Genomic DNA, 21,904 nt, shown 5'->3' with positions numbered 1-21,904 from the left:
AAGCACCATATAGCCGGCTGTACTGGCAAAGGACCTCATCCACCAGGACCTCCAGCTCCTCCTCTGTGGTGAAAGGACAGGCCCTGATATTCTCTGTACATGCCATGACTGGGTCCAGAGTAGAGGTACAGCAGTAGTTGGTGGTGATGAATTGCAGGCAGCAGTGTCTGATTGCAAGTGACAGGTGTGGCTTTCTCACAGACATTTATAGGCCCCTAGGGTTAAATCAGTGGCTCTATGCTGATGCGATTGGTCTGCCTGGTTTGCATCTTTCAATTGTGGCCAATGCCTGTGACCACAGTGGCGGAGCACGCCTAGTGCGATGTTCAAAACTGAAAGGCACTACTGCGATGGTGGTTCATTTTGGCTGTAATGACCGTCGCATAGACAGTGTCAAACCATTGGGGCTAGGTGGTGTCTACAGCAATCCTGCATCTTTCAATTGTGGCCAATGTCTGTGACCGCAGTGGTAGAGCACGCCTACTGTGATGTTCAAAACTGAAAGGCACTACCGCAATGGTGGTTCCCATTGGCTGCAATGACATTCATATAGGCTGTGTCACACCGTGGGGCCAGGTGGTCTCTACCGCAATCCTGCATCATTCAATTGCGGACAATTACTGTGACAGCAGTGGCGGAGCACGCCTACCGCACATGTAAACACATTGTGCAATAGTATTATCGCTTTGCAAATTGCATCACTGATCACTATACATTTACACAAAATTATTTCACCTGGTTGTAAAGTTAATTGAGAGTGTGACATTTAACTCAAGTATGTCCACAAATGTCATGTAAGTACACATGATTAAATTAATTGGTATATACGAACTCACATGTCAAATTTCATCCATGTGGGCATGTATACAGATGTCATGTTAAATTGCTTGTCATGTGTGTGAACATGCCAATGTGTGAAATGCGAAATCATCCCACAGTCAAGATGGAATGACTACATAATGTGCATATATCAATGTATATAGTGCTGTATTTAAATTGGTAGTTGTCCAGCTTACACTCACGGTGCTCATTTTGTAATGATGTTGTGCTTAGTGTGACTAAAGCAAGAAGGTTTTGCAGTGACAGCAACTACGTACAACTCAGCATTGATGCTGTTTGCCACATGTGCTGTGTCAGCTACACACTGGGCTGGTGACACAAGATTTAGGAGTGTACCATATATCATTCAGACAGTATTTTTTGGATTTAACAGTTGTTAGAATGTACATCCTGGCTTCATGAATGACTACAGGAAATCAAGGTGTCTGTGCATGTGAATTGTGCATTAAGCTGTTTTTACAGTCCTGTCAATGTTAGGGTTGTGTTAGTCATTATGTAAGATGTCTGCCATATCCCTTCTCTGACTCATATTTACATGTGTCCCTGCCACAATATGTAGGAGACGACCACCTGTGTATCGGTCTTTCCCAGAGCTGGTACCAACAGAATTTATCATGGAACTGGCCATTTTTGCTATCAAAAAGAACTACTTTAATTTTAATGGGGAGTTCTATTACCAAGTAAGAGGAGTAGCAATGGGGTGTCCTTTTGCCCCAGAGTTAGCCGTGTTTTTCATGGCAAAATAATAATAACCCTTTTTCAAAATACATCGGGAATTGGAGTCGTTATATAGACAACGTGTTCATGGTATGGACCAGTAATGAGGAAATTGTTGAACAACCGAACAAAAGACATCAAGTTTAGCATGAATTACTCCAGGACAAAAATGGCATTTTTGGATGTGGAGGTATATCCAGCAAAATGAGGATTAGTGACAACCCTCTTCAAAAAACAAACAGACCGCAACAAAGCCCTACATTTTTCAAGCAACCACCCCAGAAACCTCAAAGAAAATCTGCCCCATGAGCAATTCCTCAGAGTAAGACGGAACTGCCAACAAAGACGATACATACTCCATGCCATAAAACTGTCAGAGAATCTAAAAGATCGTGAATGCCCCAATAAACTATTAAAAAGGGCGATGAAGAGAGCATGGTGGACCCCTAGAGAAGTCCTTCTGGGAAAAAGAACAAGACCAAAAACAGACAGACTGGTATGTGTGTCAACATACTGTACAAACTCAAATCTTTTAAAGAAAGTGATTAATCAGAAATGGCACTTAGTAAAAAATCTGAACCTGACATTACAGAACAACCCTCTGTTTGCGTTCAAAAAAGATCGGCGCATTGCCAACAAGATAGTCAGAGCAGCGCTGCCTCAAACAAAACAAGTCTCAGTGAGAAACTATGTAGGCCTTTCCCCAGTGCAAGGCCACCACAAGTGTGGCACTTGCATTTGTTGTGCCACTACAGAAGAAGGCATATTCTTTACACATAACTTAATCTTTTAAAAACACAAGTTATTCACTGTAAATCAAGAATCGTCGTGTATGGAATACAATGCCCACGTAATTAGCTGTACATAGGCAAAACCAATCAGGAAGTGAGATTTAGAATCTCACAGCATAAATCCAGGATAAGAAAGAATGTGCAAACAGTGCAGCTGGTGAACCATTGGAAACTGAACAACCGCACAGAGAGCGAGCTGAGGTGGACTGTCATATCTAAAGTTGAACCAGACCCCAGATGTGGAGATATAGAGACTAAACTCTCAAAGAGAGAAGCCACGCTAATAGTCAAATTCAACACAGCAGTAGACGGGCTAATGAACTGTCAGAAATCTACAAATTAAGCTGAACACTTAAACTAGGCCAAGAATAAGTCAGCTAATAAAGGACATCATCCACCTTCTATATAACAAGAAGATCTAAACATATTGTGGGAGGCAATGAGACATCAGTGTCAAATCGAACTAAGTCAATCGGCGGAATTTAACACATAAACACCACCCGGCATAACTAAATATATAATATCACCCAAAAAAAACCAAGAAGAATAAGGACCTTTTACTTGAAGAAGCAGTATAACGTTAAAGACTGCACAGTCAATCAAGAAAAAGAAAAAAAACTATTAGTGAACTCCACTAAGTGAACATAGATAAGTCTGCTACAGGAATAGAATGGTAGCAACTCCAATTTTTTGACAAATGGCGCTAATTGAATTTGAAGAAAGGGACCCCATACCAATAGCTTTATGTTTGGATTAAGAATGGTGGTTTAAATAAAGTTTTCTTCAAATAAAGAATGAAATGCAATACCCAGAAACACCCCTAACAACATCAGCAATGGGTATACATGCAAAAGTAAACCCTAAACTTAAAGAATTAGCGTCTTGGCGCTTATGTCCGATTTTGGATCAAGATAGGGATCTAAGAGTGGCACATGTAAGTATTTTTGTGTCAGCATCGTGATTCCCGGATAGTGAATACCGGAAGCTGAACGCGTTTAAATCAACGGACTACCTTGAGTCGTATCTAACAGGACCTAATGCGCAACCGCGGAGTACACAGCGTTTCCAGTTACACTGCAGACTTGCCCTGCTACAAATGTAGGTAAGCTTGTTCGAAAGAAGCATTTGAACAACCCACAATGGATACTCCAAAACACTTGGAAGTACGGATGTTTTTCCATTACAGACTCACCTCACTTCAAAAAAATGGCACCAATGACGTGGACGCAGACTGTTTAACAGCCCTGATACTAAAAACAAAGGAGGTGAGAGTTTGGTAACAAATTTACCCAATGTAGATAATCGGCAACTCAAATCAACGAAGATCTTGTTGTAACATAGAGGCCTTCAAAATTGCAGGCCAAGACCAATTTCATGCAAAGATTCAAGGAATAGTGGAGTTGATACGTACCCATCGCCCAAGTGAGTATGATAATGCAGACTATTAGGGTACACACAGTGACAAAAGATATCAGAGATATGTGGTTTAGACTGCTGCTGTGTTATTTCAGGATTTCTCAGCTGAAAAAGGAGATTTCAAAACGTGACGAAAGGCCCACAGAGACAGTAATGTAAGAAAATATTTGTTCTTGTTTTTTCTTGTACATATTGAGATTGGACTGAAGAAGTTTTGGAATGGCTAAAGGAAAGATATATTTTGTTTTATGTCTTTTTGACGTGACATTGGGTACATCTCTTGGGCCAGTTAGATTGAAGGTTCAGGTTGAAGTGAAGGTAAGCAACACCAACCAAAGGGTGCAGGGGCAATTGGAGGTGGTAGGCACCGATAGTGACTGGACCCGTTTTTTATGTTTGTCTTGCAGCATTTAGATCCTGATGAGAACTCCAAGAAGTGCAGGAGTTCGAAACGCGTAGACCTGCTTTCTGCCATCGAAATTGTGTACAAATTCAAATATTTTCAAAACAATACATTTTTGTTATAATTTGCTTTCTATGGCATGTATTTGAAAGGTTCTATATGTAAAAGAGAAGAGCTAATTTTGTACAGGCTGTTTGTTGTTGATGTGTTGAATGATTGAGAATAGAATATGAATGAGAATAGAGTATGAATGCATGATATGAAATAAAGTGTGAGGATTTTTTTAAATGAGTAAAGGATTGTATTTTAATGTTTATAGACACAATGTGTAATGATTTCATGACTCATAGAATGTATATTTTTGAGATTTAAAAAGAAATTAAAGAAAAGGATTTATTTCAGACGAAAAAGGCGGTCTATGGTGTATGTTGTTGGACTCTCAGAATTACCTCTTGAAATTGAAAGAGTATGAGTAAGGTGTGAATAACAACCATTTAACATGTACAGATAGTGTGGTTACAAGGACATGTCATCATCTACCAAGGAGAGCAATAAAGTGGCTGCCACATGGTTCAGGGGGAGTGTTTCATTCATCTCAAGGGTGATGCAAGTGAGCACGAGAAGGCTACCTACCTGTAAGGTGAAGGAGAGCAATGCCATGGCTGCCACGTGGTTCTGGGGTGGTGAGAGTATTCCATCCTGCTCAGCTGTGAGTCAAGGGTGCCTGGTGGGAGTTGGTGGGAGTTGTAGTGCTGGCTCCCTGTTGAGAAGGCTACCTCCCTGTGAAGTGAAACAGAGGAAGGTAATAGGTTACACATGGTTCGGGGGTAGTGTTCCATCCTGCTCAGGGGTGATGCAAGTGAGCATGAGAAGGCTACCTACCTGTAAGGTAAAGGAGAACAATGAAATGACTTCCACATGGTTCTGTGGGAGTGTTCCATGCTGCTCAGCTGTGAGTCAAAGGGGCCTGGTGGGAGTTGTAGTGATGGCTGCATGTACACCCCCCTCCCACTTGTGAAGGCTATCTCCCTGTGAAGTGGAACAGAGGAAAGGAATAGGTCACCCCACTCTTGGGTGGGGTGAGTTTTCCATCCTGCTCAGCTGTGAGTCAAGGGTGCCTGATGGGAGTTGTAGTGCTGGCTGCCTGTATTCATACCCCCATGGAAACATTGCTACCTATATTTGAAGTGAATCAGAGGAAGGAAATGATAGATATGTGAGGCATGTGTTGGGAAGGGTGTGTTGTACATACGTGCATTTAGGTCTAGAAAGTGTAGCTTTATAGTTGTGCAAGACAGTACATGGCAGTGTGATGGGATACATGTGTTGATACTACCAGCCTCCACTCCTTCAGCTATTTCTGTGAGACTCTATGGATGCAGTATGGCAAGCACCTTCTCCTCCCATTTAGTGAATGTTAGTGGTAGAATGGGAGGGACACCGCTAGTTCTCTGAGCGGCCTCATGTTTCTTGTTGGCACAGTATTTCACCCTGGTCTTTATGTCATACCACCTCTTCTTGATGTCACGCAGGGTGCACAGGTTCATCCCTACTGCATTGCTTTGTTAAGTATCCTTTTTCATACCTGATTTTTTTCTGACTAGTGGTGTCTGTTGGACCATGCTTCCTTACAAATGTCGTTCTACTCTAATGATCTCATCTAGCATCACTTACAACTCACTGCCTGTAAATTTGGGCATTTTTTTCTGTGCTATGGTGTGTGACGTGCAAAGAAGTGACAAGTGCAGGTGGGAAGGTGGTGGCAGAGATGTGTGAGGTGTGTGTTGGTAGTGTTGGTGTGGGTGGTTGGGGCGGTGTAATGTGTGCTGATTTGTCGCTCATTTCAGCCGTGGTGTTTGGCCCTTTACTGCTGGAGTTGTGCAAAGGATGATGGTCAAGGATGGGGTTGGTTTTATACTCAGCTATGTGTGTGTGTCAAAATGAGGTATCCCTGTCCGGTGTGTTCTCGATGTTGACTTGACATTTGTTTGGTTTTCAATACCATAGGGGTATATCTTTGGGGTGTGTCAAATGTGTTTGTGGGCAGCAGAAGGAACAGGTACACTTGGAGGCCTGGTTGTGTGGTTGCATTTGACTGCCATTCTTCTTACTGCGTGAACGCAATGGTCAGAACAAAATGATTGTTCCGCCTGCTCTGCCATTCATCCTTCACGTGACCGCAGCAGTCAGAAAACAATGATTGTTCCGCCTGCTCTGCCATCTTATCAGAATTTCACTTGCGGTCATTCCGCCTGAGGATCTGCATTTTTAGTGCTTTCCGCAGCATTTCCATCTGCCCCGGTCAGATTTTCTGGATTTCCAGAAGTGGCAGATGGATTTTTGTGAAATCCAACCGCCACAGTGAGATTTTGCATTCATTGCATCGTAATGTGACCATCGGTTTTGCTGCGGAACATGCCACTGTTTTTTTTTTCTGCAAGCATGGTGGTCGGAGGGTTTTTCTGTCCGCCATCGTAATGACCCCCTTTTTGCGTTTTGGCAAATTTTAACAATCTTTTCAAAACTAACCATCAGTCACTTCAGCTGCTGTCTGGAAAGTTTTGGAGTGACCAGCAAGTGGGACTCGAGAAAAGATGGGTCCCAAAATATGTTTTACCCAGGGATTTTACACATTACACCATCCCGAACTGCTGAACAGAATAACTCAAAATTTGGCAGAAAGATTTGGTGTAAATCTTTTCAGTGGTTTTGGAGTTATTAAACTAAAAATAATTATGTATATCTAGAGATGTCTTCAACCGCTGATCCTCCGCAGATCTGGGTGGTCTTGTGGATCCCTTTACCAACAGCAGTTCCATGATTGGCTTGTCGCAACCAGAGAAGAAAGTTGTAGCCACCATTTTGTTCATAGGTACACAGTTCTAATGGGGGAAAATAGAATGTAAAAGTGTTAGTAGGGATCGGGGGAGAGGTACGCTGACCCCATGGGACTGATAGAATGGTGGTGAGGTACTCCTCTTGGGCAAGACATTCTAAGATTTGTTTGCGCATGCATGGATTCTCACCCTAATTAAAACACACATACACCCACTTGTATACCTACACACCTACTCTCAGACTCACTCACACACCTACTTACACACCCATGCAACCACTCATACACCTATTCACACACTAATACAGCCACTCATACACTGACTCACAGACCCACAAAACCACTAACACACCCACACATAGACGGTCACATCCACTAATACCCATCATCACACCTACTCACACAGTCACTTACACACCCACATAAACACTTACACAACCATTCAGGCACTCACACACACACACACTGACAGGCTCATAAAACCACTTAAACGCCCACTCACAAACCCACACAGCCAGTCCCATGCCAACTATACATGCACACAGCCACTCAAATTCCTACTCACACACCTAATAGCCACTCACACACCCATATAGTCACTCACACAGCCACTCATACAACTTCACCCAGGCACTGATACACTTATAGAATTTGAAATAGCATATGTTTGTATTAAATCTGATTTTGTTTTATTATTGAATGTGTGCAATATACCTAGTGGACCCCTTATTATTCCTGGGATTCTTGACGCCTCTGCAGATTTATACAATACAAAGAAAACAGAAAAACTATCTGCATTGCATTTATACAGGACTACATAAGTTAGCTTATCTTATTTTTTTTTTTAAATATACAATTAGAATGAATGTGTGAATAATAGGTATATATAAACTTTCAAAAATGTATTTTACTAAATTGAACTCATGGGTCAAATAGTAACACAAGTTAGAATAGAAAAAAACTGAGAACTCACAAAAAAACTAAGATTACATGGATGTTATAGTTAGGAAATAGCATTAAAACTGTGAAAGTTCATAAAAAATATTTTTTACAGTGATGATATAGTTAGGAAATAAAATTGAAAAACCTTCGAATTTCACTAAAAAAAACAAAGGTTATAGGGACATTATAGTTAAGCTCAGATTTTACAAACACAGAACCATAGAAATTCAGTTGTTATAGTCTCAAGTAACTGTAACTCTATGGTAACTATAACTCGTCAACTCACCAAACACTGTCAATTCCCCCAAATATTCCATTACTCTTGACATTTTCTCTTACTTCATTGATAATATCACTGCAACATTTAATTTTGCCACATTCAATTATTTATTGGGGTGGGCGGAATTTGCGTAATCGTGTTACGCAAAACTCGGCGAAACAGTAAAAAATCTCAGAGAACAAGGAAAAATCCCGTGAATACACGGACTTGCTTGTTCGCAATGCTTTTTTACTGTGCACAATCGCTGTGTGCGTGCTCGAGGGGAAATATCTTGCGAACACGCATTTTGAGAACGCAAACAAGCAAAAATATTTGCGAAGTCCCGGAACGCAGATTTTTGGGCGATTTCACGTTCTCCCCAGAAAGCGAAATTACCCAAATTCCACAAATTCCGCGAGCGGAACGTAATTTTCCGGCCAGGCCTAATTATGTTTGTCCCACATGGATTCCACCCAATGCTACCACACTGCCAGTCTGTTGGACCCGGCCCTTTTGGCAGGTTCACCCCGAGACTTTTTGCTTTTTCCTAGGCTGTTTCTGGAACCTGGTGGTGGTGATTTTAGGCCTCTGTGCACTTTTTCACTGTGGTACAGTGTAAAGTGCGTGAGCTCTCTGTGTGTGTGTGGTGTGAGTGACCTGCCCTCCCATAGGAGTGAATGGGGAATATGTATGCCCATGGTAGTTCCTGATGTGTGGGGAGTGCAGGGTCGAGTTTGGTATGTGCGGACTCGTGAGATTGAATGCTGCGCAATGGTATATGCGGCATAAGTGTGTCTAGTGTAGAAGTGCCACTTCTAGAAGTTGGCATATTTGTGTAATTTGTGTCTGGCATGTGATTGGCTGAGGCTGGCTGGTGAGCCTGTCTCCAAGAGTCTGGGAGGGTCTGCCCCGGTGGTGAATGGAGTGTTTACCATGCTGATGTGAGGGGAGGAGTGAGCCCGGGCCTGCTTGTGGATTGACCGTCTGGTTTGAGGGTCCTGAATGGGTCTGGGTTTTCCCCACACAATGCTGGCTCCACCCCCTGGGGTGCGTCTGATGTCCCTAGCCTGGCCAGTAATAGGAATTCTCTATAACCAGTTCTAGCTGGTTCTTACACTGCCTGCACCCTGCTAGACAAAGGAATTTACAGTATAAAAAGGGGCTGTGTCCCCTTACAATTTGTTCATGTTTCTGACTTGAATCCTACCAGGGGCGTGCTGCTGCTTGGGCCCAGGGGAATCCCTGGGCCCTGCCCAGTCCCTGGATATCTGATGGACTCTCCTGGATCCCCGGAGGACTTCTGGGGGACCCCTCTGCCTTGCCTGGGCGGATTGGGGGGACTTTGCTTTGCCCCTTGGAATCTCTGGGACCTTTGGCAGCATGGAGAAGCTGCATTTTCCTGCAGAGACCTTTTTCTTGCCTTTACCCAGGCTTGTTGAAGCCTGAGCGCCTGGGAGCGCTCTATCTGTTTTCTAGCGCTTTGGAACGCTTTATTTCCCCCAGCGCTTGAAGCGCTTTATTTTTATTTACAGCGCTAGGAGCGCTTTACTTGCTCCCAAGCGCTTAGTAGTGCTTTTATTTTTATATTTTAAACTCGAGGGAGCCCACTCCTCGGTTAATTCAGCCCCCGCCTACGAGTGCCTGAAATGGGCCGCCGCGCTGCCCGCGACGACCCGGAAGTGGTTGGCCGGCCGGCCAATTGCAGGGCGGCCCGGCCGGAAGTCCCGCCCCGCAGTCCAGGGGGAGAGAGGAAGATGGCGGCGGCCGCTGCGGGGCTCCTGTGACCGAGAGGGAGCCCCGAGAGAAGAAGAATGAGCCTGGAGCCACGAGGGCTCCACCTTCCGAAGTCCCGGTCCCGAGATGGGGTACCGGGTGAAGCGTGGTGCGAACCCCCGCCCCGGAGAAGCAGCTGGTGAGTGGCGCTGCCGAGGAGGAAGGCGGGGGAGGAGAGAGCACCAAGAGGAGCCCAAGGAAAGTCCCAGTGAGTGCGGGGAGCATGCCCGCATTAGTTCTTGAGCGGCCCCCGCCTGATAAGGGGTCGCTCCACCGAAGGGGCCACATTTGAATCTTGGGAGCCTGCGAGGCTCTGGGGGCATTTTGTGTATTTGGAGCCACAGAGGCTCTGGGGCACCAGTGTATTTCGAGTCCTCTCTGAGGGACTCCAACGAAGGGGGCCATAGTTGTTGACAAGCCCCGAGAGGCTCCGCAAGGCGGCACTTGCCTAGTGCAGTTAGGGGCCTATTTCATGGTGGTGCATTTAGGGCGGCCCCGGTTGGCAGCGGGTCCCCCAACGTTGTCTAGAGCCCAGGAGGCTCCCTGGGGACATGCTTGTTTAGAGCCTGTCTAGGCTCCCAAGACCATAGGGGCACTGTGATTTTAGAGCCTGTGTGGCTCCAACGTTTGGGGCATGTGATATGCCCAGAGCCAGTGTGTCTCCAGCAGTGGGCGCAGTTTGCGCCTAGGGGTCAGTGAGGACCCTGTGGCAGTTTTGACTCTCAGCTGCCCAGCAATTAGTGGACAGATGCACCGTTTAGGTCTTGGGATGTTCCCAGGTGCCCAGCAAGTAGTGGGCACCTGCAACGTTTAGGTTGTGCACCAGTGGCGCACCCCTGACTGGCACTGCATTGGCAGCGCGCCCTGACATTCTGGACACAGGGCTCTTTAGTCCCTTTATTAGATGGGGGCTGGTATGTGATTTCATTTAGGCGCAATGTGATTATCTGTGTGATGGCAATTGCCTAATGTGAGTTTTGCGCAATATGATGTGGTGCTAGGAAATGTAATGTATTGAAAATGATTACACACCTCTGAATGTTTTTGGGCATCATGTGTTTTTGCGCTATTGAGTTATGTTCTGGTACCTCTGAATGTTTTTATGCATCATGTGTCTTCCTGGATTTTACACCTCTGAATGTGTTGGTTTATGCATTATGCATCATGTGTTTTTCCTTCCCTGCACCTCTGAATGTGTTTTTGATGCTTACAACAAGGGGTGGTGAGGAACAGAGTCTCTGAATTAAGCAGAAAGCTCTCACCCAGTCAAGAGATCAGGGCTAGATCCAACACTGTTTTTTAGCTCACTGCACCATCCCAGTTTCAGAACCTGGCTGTATGCAAATTAGTCTGTTCCTGTCCCAGTGCATGATGGGAACAGGGCAAACCAAACTACAAAAGCCAATTCTTACACTGGGAAGGAAACAAGCTCCCGGGGACCGGTTTCTGGCATTACATCGTTTTTGGCCACTATAGGTGTGGCAGGGTATACTCAGACATGAGTCCCTTTCTCACTGCTCCATCAGGATTCAAGCAAGCCGGGCCGAAGAAGGCTGAAATGCCAGAAACCGGTCCCCGGTAGCTTGTCTCCTTTCTGGTGAAGAATTGGCTTGGTAGTTTAGTCTGCCCTGTTCCCATGATGCACTGGGCCAGGGACAGACTGATTTGCATATAGCCAGGTTCTGAGCTGGGATGGGGCAGTGAGATAAATAACGGTGATGGATCAAGCCCTGATCTTTGGACTGGGTAAGAGTGGTCTGTTTAACTCAGACACTCTGTTCATCACCACCCCCTTTTCTAAATCGTTTTTGGCCACTATAGGTGTGGCAGGGTATACTCAGACATGAGTCCCTTTCTCACTGCTCCATCAGGATTCAAGCAAGCCGGGCCGAAGAAGGCTGAAATGCCAGAAACCGGTCCCCGGTAGCTTGTCTCCTTTCTGGTGAAGAATTGGCTTGGTAGTTTAGTCTGCCCTGTTCCCATGATGCACTGGGCCAGGGACAGACTGATTTGCATATAGCCAGGTTCTGAGCTGGGATGGGGCAGTGAGATAAATAACGGTGATGGATCAAGCCCTGATCTTTGGACTGGGTAAGAGTGGTCTGTTTAACTCAGACACTCTGTTCATCACCACCCCCTTTTCTAAATCGTTTTTGGCCACTATAGGTGTGGCAGGGTATACTCAGACATGAGTCCCTTTCTCACTGCTCCATCAGGATTCAAGCAAGCCGGGCCGAAGAAGGCTGAAATGCCAGAAACCGGTCCCCGGTAGCTTGTCTCCTTTCTGGTGAAGAATTGGCTTGGTAGTTTAGTCTGCCCTGTTCCCATGATGCACTGGGCCAGGGACAGACTGATTTGCATATAGCCAGGTTCTGAGCTGGGATGGGGCAGTGAGATAAATAACGGTGATGGATCAAGCCCTGATCTTTGGACTGGGTAAGAGTGGTCTGTTTAACTCAGACACTCTGTTCATCACCACCCCCTTTTCTTAATCGTTTTTGGCCACTATAGGTGTGGCAGGGTATACTCAGACATGAGTCCCTTTCTCACTGCTCCATCAGGATTCAAGCAAGCCGGGCCGAAGAAGGCTGAAATGCCAGAAACCGGTCCCCGGTAGCTTGTCTCCTTTCTGGTGAAGAATTGGCTTGGTAGTTTAGTCTGCTCTGTTCCCATGATGCACTGGGCCAGGGACAGACTGATTTGCATATAGCCAGGTTCTGAGCTGGGATGGGGCAGTGAGATAAATAACGGTGATGGATCAAGCCCTGATCTTTGGACTGGGTAAGAGTGGTCTGTTTAACTCAGACACTCTGTTCATCACCACCCCCTTTTCTAAATCATTTTTGGCCACTATAGGTGTGGCAGGGTATACTCAGACATGAGTCCCTTTCTCACTGCTCCATCAGGATTCAAGCAAGCCGGGCCGAAGAAGGCTGAAATGCCAGAAACCGGTCCCCGGTAGCTTGTCTCCTTTCTGGTGAAGAATTGGCTTGGTAGTTTAGTCTGCCCTGTTCCCATGATGCACTGGGCCAGGGACAGACTGATTTGCATATAGCCAGGTTCTGAGCTGGGATGGGGCAGTGAGATAAATAACGGTGATGGATCAAGCCCTGATCTTTGGACTGGGTAAGAGTGGTCTGTTTAACTCAGACACTCTGTTCATCACCACCCCCTTTTCTAAATCGTTTTTGGCCACTATAGGTGTGGCAGGGTATACTCAGGCATGAGTCCCTTTCTCACTGCTCCATCAGGATTCAAGCAAGCCGGGCCGAAGAAGGCTGAAATGCCAGAAACCGGTCCCCGGTAGCTTGTCTCCTTTCTGGTGAAGAATTGGCTTGGTAGTTTAGTCTGCCCTGTTCCCATGATGCACTGGGCCAGGGACAGACTGATTTGCATATAGCCAGGTTCTGAGCTGGGATGGGGCAGTGAGATAAATAACGGTGATGGATCAAGCCCTGATCTTTGGACTGGGTAAGAGTGGTCTGTTTAACTCAGACACTCTGTTCATCACCACCCCCTTTTCTAAATCGTTTTTGGCCACTATAGGTGTGGCAGGGTATACTCAGACATGAGTCCCTTTCTCACTGCTCCATCAGGATTCAAGCAAGCCGGGCCGAAGAAGGCTGAAATGCCAGAAACCGGTCCCCGGTAGCTTGTCTCCTTTCTGGTGAAGAATTGGCTTGGTAGTTTAGTCTGCCCTGTTCCCATGATGCACTGGGCCAGGGACAGACTGATTTGCATATAGCCAGGTTCTGAGCTGGGATGGGGCAGTGAGATAAATAACGGTGATGGATCAAGCCCTGATCTTTGAACTGGGTAAGAGTGGTCTGTTTAACTCAGACACTCTGTTCATCACCACCCCCTTTTCTAAATCGTTTTTGGCCACTATAGGTGTGGCAGGGTATACTCAGACATGAGTCCCTTTCTCACTGCTCCATCAGGATTCAAGCAAGCCGGGCCGAAGAAGGCTGAAATGCCAGAAACCGGTCCCCGGTAGCTTGTCTCCTTTCTGGTGAAGAATTGGCTTGGTAGTTTAGTCTGCCCTGTTCCCATGATGCACTGGGCCAGGGACAGACTGATTTGCATATAGCCAGGTTCTGAGCTGGGATGGGGCAGTGAGATAAATAACGGTGATGGATCAAGCCCTGATCTTTGGACTGGGTAAGAGTGGTCTGTTTAACTCAGACACTCTGTTCATCACCACCCCCTTTTCTAAATCGTTTTTGGCCACTATAGGTGTGGCAGGGTATACTCAGACATGAGTCCCTTTCTCACTGCTCCATCAGGATTCAAGCAAGCCGGGCCGAAGAAGGCTGAAATGCCAGAAACCGGTCCCCGGTAGCTTGTCTCCTTTCTGGTGAAGAATTGGCTTGGTAGTTTAGTCTGCCCTGTTCCCATGATGCACTGGGCCAGGGACAGACTGATTTTCATATAGCCAGGTTCTGAGCTGGGATGGGGTAGTGAGATAAATAACGGTGATGGATCAAGCCCTGATCTTTGGACTGGGTAAGAGTGGTCTGTTTAACTCAGACACTCTGTTCATCACCACCCCCTTTTCTAAATCGTTTTTGGCCACTATAGGTGTGGCAGGGTATACTCAGACATGAGTCCCTTTCTCACTGCTCCATCAGGATTCAAGCAAGCCGGGCCGAAGAAGGCTGAAATGCCAGAAACCGGTCCCCGGTAGCTTGTCTCCTTTCTGGTGAAGAATTGGCTTGGTAGTTTAGTCTGCCCTGTTCCCATGATGCACTGGGCCAGGGACAGACTGATTTGCATATAGCCAGGTTCTGAGCTGGGATGGGGCAGTGAGATAAATAACGGTGATGGATCAAGCCCTGATCTTTGGACTGGGTAAGAGTGGTCTGTTTAACTCAGACACTCTGTTCATCACCACCCCCTTTTCTAAATTGTGTTTTTGATGCATCATGTGCCTTGTTATTACACCGCTGAATGTATGTTTTATGCATCATGTGTTTTCCTTACCTACACCTCTGAATGTTTTTATGCATCATGTGTTATGTGTTCTTGCTTATACCCCTAAATGTATTTTATTCTTAGGTGGTTGTTCTTGTAGTACAGGTGGTCCTAGTGAGGTCCTGGTTCCCGGAGTGACATTCTACTAAGGTGTTTAGGGTTGCGTAGGTGGTACCTACCTGTTACCATTAGTTACTGGTTCTGATTTATAACTGTTATTGTGTGCTATACTTATTCTAAGTTCTAGAAGTGCAATTTCTGACAGTGGCCCATGTGGCCCTGTCCTGTACATAATCCCTAGTGAATACTGCCCGTGCCAGTTGGCACCATGTATATTGTGTGATACTATCTGATGTGTTTTTACAATACAAAAGTTATTTTATATTAACCTTGTGTGGAGTTCCTTTTGTGGTGTGCCTAGGATGTTGTTGCTGTTGTGTGCTGGCGCAAATGCTTTACACATTGCCTCCGAGTTTAGCCTTACTGCTCGTGCCAAGCTACCAGGGGGTGAGCAGGGGTTATCTTGGCGTGTGACTCCCTTGCCCTGAATAGAATGGTGGTTTCTGCCTAGCTTTGGCACCAACTTTAGCCAACCAGAAATAGCCAGTTCTAACACAGTCTATGCATAGTGTCTGTCCAACAGCACTAGCCTATACACTACTAATTTACTAACCCAAGATTTATTCGCAGAGCATCACAAAACCACCTCACCAGGGCAATACCATATTCTATCAGTAAAAAATGCTTTTATGACTCACACTACCATCTATCTTCCTGACACTGCCTCACAACCGTATTATACTTACCTCCCCATGTGTTCACAGCCAGTTCAAAGCACCTTACTACCACCCACCACCATCACATTACCATGCCCCAACTACCACCTTACAGCACCACACATCCACCTCACCTCCACTTTACTCCCAAGGCACTGAAGAATCCACTAGTACCCCCTAATACCACTGCATATAATCATGGTATCAAACAGAAATCTTCAGTATCACCGCTCACAAGAGCCGAAGCAAAATACATTCCCAGGTATCACTCTCCCACATCAACACACCACTAATTGAAAACAGCACGCTAGACACCCAATCACAAATCTATCATCCTGAACCATAACGTGCTGAGACAGAATATTAAGTTGGAAATGTTGACTTACACAAATAAAGAGTTGGAACAATCGTGATCCATAAATATCAACAGCAAGAATATCGTAGTCAAGAACATCTAAATTAGGGTAAAAAATATTGTGTAAAAAATATAGATGTAGCGGGTTTTTGGTTTATAGGGGAATAGGGTGGGAAGTAATTTAACTATGATAAATTACTGATTCATTTTTATTTATTTAATTTAGATTTTATAGCCCTAATTGGGGTAGTTGTGTAAAAACAATAGGTGCGGGTTGAGAGGTTTTTAGGGTTAAAGGGTGGGAAGTAATTTTTGTTTAATTGATAAAAACCTATTTGATCATTAATATTAATTCATTAATTTACATTTAATTAGGGTATTTGTTTATATTTTTGTGTGTGGGCTTTATTGTTATAGGGGTACAGTGTGGGGAGTAAATTAACTTTATTACCTTTGAATTAGTTGTTAAATACTATGAGTTTTTTAATTGAAAATACGTTTTAATTGTGTATTACATTTTTTTTACAGTTTAATTTTAGCAGCGGGTTGGGGATTATAGGTGCTGAAGTGTGGGAAGTTAAATAGATGTTATGAGTTTTAATTCGTTTTTTTAATTAATAATATGTACTCAATTGGTAATTAATTATATTACATGAGATAGTACATTTTATTAAATTTAGATGTGGGTTGTGAATTGTGTGGTGTTATAGGGTAGGAAATAAAAAAAGTAACTTTCTGTAATAATTAATGATTTTGTTTCTAAATAATTTATGATTAAAAAATGTATGTGTTTGGGAATTATTTTTTATTTCCTTTAATATAACATTTGTAGGTATTTAACATTAATGTAAGTTTAAAACATTTTTTTAAATATTTTTGTATTTGCCATTTTAACATATTTATATATTTTTTAATTTATTTCGTTTTGTAAAAATATTTTTATTGTTGTTAAATTGTGTTTGTTTCCTTACTGTTCACTCACTGGAGTGGGAATAGCCAATGTTACCCCTAGGCTATCCAATACTTTCCATACTTCCTACTTTCCTACAATTATTGTAAAGAGAATAGTAAATTGTATCCCACCATTATCCAAAACTGTCCCTACTGTTGCACTCACTGCAGTGGGAATACTAATTTTTACCCCTCCGCTATACAACACTTTTCTTACTGTTCCACTCACTGGAGTGGGAATAGTAATTTTTACCCCTCCACTATCCAACTCTTTCTCCACTGTTGCAGTCACTGGAGTGGCAAAAGTCCATTTTAACCCTATGATGTCCAACACTTTCCCTACCGTTACACTCACTGGAGTGGGAAGAGTATTTTTTTTTCACAACAATTTTATTGATTGATAAGGTAAAGGCATATACACAGTTCTCCACAATCAGGAGGTCACTGCCAAATATCAACACACGTATATCATGATAGCCCAATCAATGAAAGAAACATTTCTCCTTTAACCCCTCCACCTCCCACAACTCCCCTGTAACCCCACTACCCACCCCTTATCCCTCCCTAACCCAGTACACACGATCACATTAAGCCTCCTGTAAGTGCTGTCAGTATGCCAGGTGCCATGCGCCTCTCTAGGCCTGGTGCCCATCCTCCAGATCCGGATCATCGGCAGGTTCTGCTGGGGGCTCCAGAGTCAAACCCCTATAGTCCGCCCACCGCTTCCAGATTTTGTAGTGTTTTCAGGGGCAACCTCTGGCCTCGAATACTGGGCGCTCTAGCCCCATAAAATAGTCCAGTCCAGACTTCCACGCACTCAGGGGGGGCTCGCTCATTCTTCCATGCCCTTGCCAAGTCCCGCTTGGCCACCACTAGACCCAACAGCAAAAGGTGGCGTTTATAAATATTCCCTCCCACACCCTCTAGCACATGGAGGAGACCCAGGCGATGAGTGCGGGGGAGATCCCAGCCCAGTACCTCTGACAAACAACTCCATACACCATTCCAGAACCTAGTCAAGCCCGCACAAGACCATACAGTATGTAGCAGGGAACCTATCTCAGCTCCACAGCGCAGGCACTCCGGGGACACAATCAGGCCCGCCTTCCACAGCCGTTCCAGTGTATAATAAGCCCTGTGCAAATATTTGAATTGGATTAGTCGGAGTCGTACCGCGATAGCGGTCCCACGTGTGGACTCCAATGCCTCCCTCCAGTCATCTTCATCCAGGGGCCCTACATCCTTTTCCCAGGCGTCCTTCAATGGAAGCAGGGTGGAGGAGCAGTGGGTAACCAGCGTTTGATAAATGTGGGACACCTTTTTATCCCCGAGATTTCCCATAAAACCTTCGCTTCTACAGGGCTGAACTCCGGAAGTGACTTCAACCCAACTAGGCTAGGCGCAAGCACGTGACAAAACTGTAAATATCTGACAAATTGAGTCTTGGGCATGTGGAATTCACCCCGTAACTCCTGGAACGACTTGATAGTTACGCCGGACATAACGTCTCCAAGTGAAGAGTTACCTATAGAATCCCTTCCGCCAAACCCCCCCAGCGAGGCCAGCGCGGGGAGCCGCCCATTATGCCACAATGGGGTCTCCGCCGTCAACCTACCCCACCAGCCCATGCGACGCAGCACTTGTCGCCAAACCGCAAAGACCACCTGTGTGGCAGATGGCAGCCGCCTCCGGAGCCTGGCCGAGTATAAGATTGTGTGCAATGTATTGTTCCCCATCAGCGAGCGCTCCAGAGCATATGCCGGGTCTCCCCCATCTCCATACCACCATTCATTTAAGACTAACAGATGGGAGGCCTGGTAATACGACAGTATGTCGGATGTAGCCAGGCCACCACTATATGTGGATATAAAGCATGTACGCAGCGCCACTCTGGCGGCACCTCCGGCCCACAAGAAGCGGTCTAGGACGGAATTGACCTGCCGGAACCACTGAGGTGCGATTAGGTGCGGATGGTTCTGCAACTGATATAGGAGGCGCGGAAGGGCGACCATTTTAAAGATCGCAGACCTACTATATATGGTAAGTGGCATTCGGGACCATGTTTTAACATCCGTTTGGACCTTCTCCCACACCGGTAGCACGTTACGCTCCCACGAGATCGTCGCGGACTCGGACAAGAACACTCCAAGATACAATATGCCCCTGGCCGCCACCTGCAAGGCTGACGCCCATGGGCCCGCGTCTGCCCCATCTCCCAGCACCCACAGGGTGATTTACGCGGGTTGAGGTAGAGGCCCGACACTTCGCCAAAAATTCGCATAATCTCTAGCACTCGGGGCCCGATCTATGTAAGTCAGTGAGAAAAAAGAGGACGTCGTCCGCATAGAGGGCAATTCTATCAGTGAGGCACCCATCCCATACGAAGCCCCGCAGCTGCGCGTCAATGCGCAACCAAGCGGCGAGGGGCTCCATAACCAACGCAAATAAATACGGGGACAGCGGGCAACCCTGATGGGTCCCCCGGCCGATGGTAAACCTCTCCGAGATCGCTCCGGAGACAAGCACGGACGCCGTGATGTCCGTATATAGCAGCTTGACATATGAGATAAACACCGGGCCTAGGTTGAGATGAGGCAGGAGCGCGAACAGATAGGTCCAACTCATCGAGTCGAAGGCTCTGTCTATATCTGCCAAAAGCAGGGCCGCCCACTCTCCAGTGGCCCTCATTGGGTCCACGGCCGTCTGCGCCCGACGAATATTGTGTCGCGTCGCCCTGCGCGGCATAAAGCCCGCCTGATCTGGGTGGACTAGGTCAGCTACATACGCGAGGAGACGGTTCGCCAATGCCTTAGCCAGCAGTTTAGCCTCAATATTGAGATAAGATATAGGGCGATACGAGTCATGACGATCAGGGGGCCTACCTGGTTTCTGAAACACCACCACCTCAGCGTGGCGCCAGTCAACTGGCAGCCTGCCCAATTCTCGTGCTGCCTCTAGCGCAGACCTGTAATGGGACCCCAATTGGAGATGGAATTTTTTATAGAATTCACACGGCAAACCGCTCGGCCCGGGTGCCTTCCCTGTGTTGAGTTTCCCCAGTGCATCTCCTAGCTCCTCCGCCGTGAGGGGGAGGTCCAGCACCGCTCACGTCTCAGTGGAGACTGCCCTTGGGGTAGGTCGGCAATAAATGTATCAATTGCCTCAGCCGGAAGGCAATCCTGCGGTGCATATTGCCCTGAGTAGTAATGGGCAAAGCTAGCTGCTAGTTCCGCCGGGTCCGTTATGGTGACACCATCCCCATCCGTAAGGCCGGGCAGGGCAAGTGGCTGCAGGGTGCGCTGGCATAGACTGTGGAGCATAGTACAGGACTTGTCTCCCCATTGATATACCCTACTCTGCGTGGCCAACCACACCTGTCGGGCTTCATCTAGTAACACCGATGCATAGGACTGCTGCGCCTGCAGGAGCTGCCGCACCGCCACACCGTCCCCCTCCCTCCGACACCGTTGCTCCAGAGCTTCCCCCCGAGCTGCTGCTGCAACTATGGCCTCCCGGCGCTTGCGACGGGCCGCCGCACACCACGCAATGTCAATTCCTCTCAAAGTAGGTTTCATGGCTTCCTGGGCGACCGTCACATCTCAGTCTTCTACCAGATTTTCCCACCAGTAGTGAGCAATCGCGCCCCGTATGTGTTGTATATATTCAGCTTGTTGAAGGTGCCACGGAGACATCCTCCATCGGAATGGTTGTCTCATCCTATGTAGGTCAACCACCACTCCAAAAGAGGAGGGAGAAGGAGGTTCTAAAGATCAGGTCGTCCTCCTAAGGATAAATGCGAAAAGGAAGCCAATATCTGCGTTCGGGGACCTGTCTTGTGTGAAGGCTACCTAACAACATCAACGAGCAACCCCCAGATCTAGTTGTCAACTTATCGTCCCTAACACTAACAGAAGTCCAGACACGGGTTCTGAACAAAGGACTAGGTTTCGTACCTACCCCAACAACGGACAAATTCAAACTGTGCGCAGAGCTAAAGGAGTTTCTGAGAAAGTTAAAACTCCAGGTCTTTTTTAAAGACAAAGACCCAATAAGAACCACAAACACAGATAGGGGCCTTAAGAAGAAGTCTACTTTTGTCCCACCCCCCCACAACTTACCAGTCGAATTGCTAGCTTTTGAAAAAGCTGTGATGAAGGATGTGAAGGACCTGGATCCGAACACCATAAGAGTCTTCAAGAACACAAGCAACTTGGAGTTTGAAGCGATTCATGAACTATCAAACAATAACGCCATCACTATAAAACCGGCGGACAAGGGAGGAGCAATTGTTCTGCAAGATACTGAAAAATACAGACAAGAATGTCTACGCCTTGTGGCAGACACAAGGAATTATATCATCATCAAAGAAGATCCAACGGAAAGAATAAGGGTCTGCATTGCACACCTCATTGAGGAGAGCCTGGTCAATGACTGGATGGATAAAAAAGAATCAGAATTTCTAGTAAACTCAAAACCAGTCATCCCTTACTTCTACACGATCCCGAAGATCCACAAACACATGGAACAACCACCAGGGAGACCAATAGTCTCAGGAATAAGGGTCCATTTTGGAACCAGTATCAAGATATGCGGATGCATTTCTCCGCCCCATTGTTCAAAAAACAGATACTTATCTGAAAGACACGAAGGATGTATTATGCCTTCTGAAAGACACAACTTTTGACCCCACATCTAGTGTTTTGATAAGCCTAGATGTGGAAAGTCTTTATACCAGTCTACTGCACAAAGAAACATTGGACATTTTGGAGGAAGTGCTCTTTGAAGAGGAGTGGACTTATCACACACCAAGACATGTGGTTCTTGAATGCTGCTGGTTAGCCCTCACAGAAAATTTCTTTCGATTTGAGGAG

Source organism: Lissotriton vulgaris, chromosome 1_1 (assembly GCF_964263255.1).
Source record: "Lissotriton vulgaris chromosome 1_1, aLisVul1.2, whole genome shotgun sequence".
Taxonomy (NCBI): Eukaryota; Metazoa; Chordata; class Amphibia; order Caudata; family Salamandridae; genus Lissotriton; species Lissotriton vulgaris.
Note: the sequence above shows the minus strand (reverse complement) of the source record.